This window comes from Scleropages formosus, chromosome 6 (genome assembly GCF_900964775.1).
Source record: "Scleropages formosus chromosome 6, fSclFor1.1, whole genome shotgun sequence".
NCBI lineage: Eukaryota > Metazoa > Chordata > Actinopteri > Osteoglossiformes > Osteoglossidae > Scleropages > Scleropages formosus.
Genome location: NC_041811.1, coordinates 334,900 through 339,274, shown reverse-complemented (window position 1 = coordinate 339,274; position 4,375 = coordinate 334,900).

The window sequence follows — 4,375 nt, the reverse complement described above, 5'->3', positions numbered from 1 at the left end:
GCTCAGGTTCATTACATTTCTATTGATCATCTTTGAAATATTTCTACACATTGTTTGGAGTCCACCTGCGGTAAATTCAAGAGATTGGACATGATTTGGAAAGACACACACCTGTCTATACTAGGTCCCACACTGGACAGTGTGTATCAGCAGAAGTCAAACCACGAGGGGAAAGGAATTGTCTGCAGTGATTAGAGCCAGGACTGTGTTGACAGTATATTGTTGTTATTAATGTTCTGTTTTGTTAAAATTTCATTCTTGTTTCTGTTTAGTTACTGATTACTGTATTTCTTGTCTCAGTTCTGACATTACTAAAAATTTCTCCATTATGGTGAATCTGGCATAAAGTGAAGTTTTACACTCACCAAGTAATGAGGAGGATTAACAGTTTCTTTCTGTGTGAAATTAGTCAATTTTCTTTGATTCCTCATGTTTATTTACCAGGAAGTATTGTTGGAATGTAATGTTTTTTATTGTGTTTAACATATCCAACTTTAATTTATATGTTTTGGTGTTTAAAATTTATTCTGCTGTCCATGGCGAACTTGTGTCTCTGTTCTAGAATTATAGATTCGGTATGATGTTTTTTCAGAAGCTTAAAAGTGTTTTTCCTAATCAGTTATACACTTGTAAGGATATGTATAAATTTTTAAAAGTTACACATTAACAAAATAAAATAAATAAAATACAGATAAAATAAACTTTATCATTAATACATTATTTGATTAAGTTTACTTTATGAATCCTTATGTTCCCAATGCTTCATGGAATTTTAGCTTTTTTAAGTTTTACACATTTATCATTAATAAATTGAAAAATTCATAACAATCATCCAACGCATTATTGAGGAAGGATTTCAGCTGCCTGTTGAAGTATACATTGAATGTTTGTGGAGGACAGAACAAACAATAAACCATTAAATATCCATCCATCCATCCATCTTCCTCCGCTTATCCGGGACCGGGTCGCGGGGGCAGTATTCCAAGCAGAGCCCCCAAGACTTCCCTCTCCCTGCACACCTCCTCCAGCTCCTCTGGGGGAACCCCAAGGCGTTCCCAGGCCAGCTGGGAGATGTAGTCTCTCCAACGTGTCCTGGGTCTGCCCCGAGGCCTCCTCCCAGTGGGACATGCCCGGAACATCTCCCCAGGGAGGCATCCAGGAGGCATCCGGAACAGATGCCCGAGCCACCTCAACTGGTTCCTCTCGATGCGGAGGAGCAGCGGCTCTACTCCGAGCTCCTCCCGGGTGACTGAGCTCTTCACCCTATCCCTAAGGGTGTGCCCAGCCACTCTGCAGAGGAAACTCATTTCTGCCGCTTGTATCCGCGATCTCATTCTTTCGGTCATGATCCAGAGTTCATGACCATAGGTGAGGGTAGGAACGTAGATCGACCGATAAATTGAGAGCTTCGCCTTACGACTCAGCTCCTTCTTCACCACAACAGACCGGTACAATGACCGCATTACTGCGGACACTGCACCGATCCGTCTGTCAACCTGCCGCTCCATTTTTCCCTCACTTGTGAATAAGACCCTGAGATACTTAAACTCCTCCACTTGAGGGAGGAGCTCCCCCCAACCCGGAGGGGGCAATCCACCTTTTTCCGACTGAGGACCATGGTCTCGGATTTGGAGGTGCTGATTCTCATCCCCGCCACTTCCCACTCGGCTGCAAACCTCTCCAGTGCACGCTGTAAGTCTTGATTCGATGAAGCCAACAGGACCACATCGTCCGCAAAAAGCAGAGACGAGATCCTGCAGCCACCAAAACAGACACCCTCCGTTCCCTGGCTGCGCCTAGAAATTCTGTCCATGAAGATAATGAACAGAATCGGTGACAAAGGGCAGCCCTGGCAGAGTCAAACATGCACCGGGAACAGGTCTGACTTACTCCCGGCAATGCGAACCATGCTCCTGCTCCGGTCATACAGGGAACGAACAGCCCGTAGCAATGAGCCCTGAACCCCATAATCTTGAAGTACCCCCCACAGGATGCCACGAGGGACACGCTCGAATGTGTTCCCCAGGTCCACAGAACACATATGGACTGGTTGGGCAAACTCCTATGAACCCTCCAGCACCCTAGTAAGGGTATAGAGCTGGTCCAGTGTTCCACGGCCAGGGCGAAAACCGCATTGCTCCTCCTGTATCCGAGGTTCGACTATCGGTCGGATTCTCCTCTCCAGTACCCCGGCATAGACTTTCCCAGGGAGGCTAAGGAGTGTGATCCCCCTATAGTTGGAACACAATCTCCTGTCCCCCTTCTTAAAAAGAGGGACCACCACCCCGGTCTGCCAGTCCAGAGGCACCGTTCCCGAACTCCACGCAATGCTGCAGAGGCGTGTCAGCCAAGACAGCCCCACAACATCCAGAGACTTGAGAAACTCGGGGCGGATCTCATCCACCCCCGGAGCCTTGCCACCGAGGAGTTTTTTGACTACCTCAGTAACTTCAGCCAGGGTAATGGACGAGTCACCCTCCGAGTCCCCAGCCTCAGCTTCCTCTACGGAAGGCGTATCGGAGGGATTGAGGAGATCCTCAAAGTACTCCCTCCACTGCCCGAGGACATCCTCAGTTGAGGTCAGCAGCGCACCACTTCCACTGTAAACAGTGTTGGCGGAACACTGCTTCCCCCCTCTGAGTCGCCGGATGGTTTGCCAGAATCTCTTTGAGGCCGACCGAAAGTCTTCCTCCATGGCCCCACCGAACTCCTCCCAAGCCCAAGTTTTTGCCGCGGCGACTGCCAGAGCCGCTGTAATGATGACGTATCATGGTGGAGAGTAAGGGGTTGCTCCGCCCCCTCGATGCTCGCTCCCGGGCGCGCAAGCTGATATACTTGGCCGTGTACACCTTTTGTGCCTCGCACGTTTTGGAGATTACTTTAATGTTGTTTATTTTATTGTAAGGACAGCTGTGTGAAATATGTCATGCATAGTTGCCCACAAGATATTAAAAAGAAGAGCTTCCTTTTGTCCGTGTCCATCTGGATTTATATAATTTTACGCCTTTCTGGAATCCACGTGAGGATCTGGGCTAGCTCATTAGCTTAGCCGGATCGTTACACCGCGCTCCGTTTAGCCATCCGGTACCCATCAGCTGCTTCAGGAGTCCCATGAGCCAGCCAGGCCCGATAGAACTCCTTCTTCAGCTTGACGGCATCCCTTACCTCCGGTGTCCACCACCATGTTTGGGGATTGCCACTGTGACAGGCGCCGGAGACTTTATGGCCGCAGCTCCGAACCGCCGCCCCGACAATGGAGGCATGGAACATAGTCCATTCAAACTCAATGTCCTCAGTCTCCCTCAGGACCTGGTTGAAGCTCTGTCAGAGGTAGGAGTTGAAGACCTCTCTGACAGGGGCCTCCGCCAAACGTTCCCAACAGACCCTCACTATGCGTTTGGGCCTGCCAGGTCTGTCCAGCTTTTTCCCCTGCCATCGAATCCAATTCACCACCAGGTGGTGATCAGTTGACAGCTCAGCCCCTCTCTTCACCCGAGTGTCCAAGACATATGGCCGAAGATCAGAGGAAACGACTACAAAGTCGATCATCGACCTCCGACCTAGGGTGTCCTGGTGCCAAGTGCACTGATGGACACCCTTATGCATGAACATGGTGTTTGTTATGGACAAGCCGTGACTAGCACAGAAATCCAATAACAACTCACCACTCGGGTTCAGATCAGGGAGGCCGTTCCTCCCAGTCACGCCCCTCCAGGTATCACTATCGCTGCCCACGTGGGCATTAAAGTCACTCAGTAGAACGAAAGAGTCCCCAGTGGGAGCACTTTCCAGCACACCCCCCAGGGACTCCAAAAAGGCCGGGTACTCTACACTGCCGCTAGGCGCATAAGCACAAATGACAGTGAGAGACCGTTCCCTGACCCGAAGGCGTAGGGAGACGACCCTCTCATTCACCGGGGTTGACTCCAACATATGGCGGCTGAACTGGGGGGCTATTAATAAGCCCACACCAGCCCGCCGCCTCTCACCCTGAGCAGCGCCAGAATAGTGGAGAGTCCACCCTTGATTGAGAAGAGTGGTTCCAGAACCCAAGCTGTGAGTGGAAGTGAGCCCGACTATATCTAGACGGTATCTCTCAACCTCCTGCACTAGTTCAGGCTCCTTCCCCGCCAGTGAGGTGACATTCCAAGTCCCTAAAGCCAGAGTTGGCGTCTGAGGTTTGGGTCAGCCGGGCACTCGGCCCAGACCACCGCCCAAATCACAACACACTGGCCCCTTATGTCCTCTCCGGCAGGTGGTGAGCCCACCGAAGCCATTCAATATTACAGAATAATTAGAAAATGGGAAACCGCCTTGTTTTTTGTGTTATTTACCTCATGTAACTTACTGAAGTAACTGTCCAACTCAAAGGGGT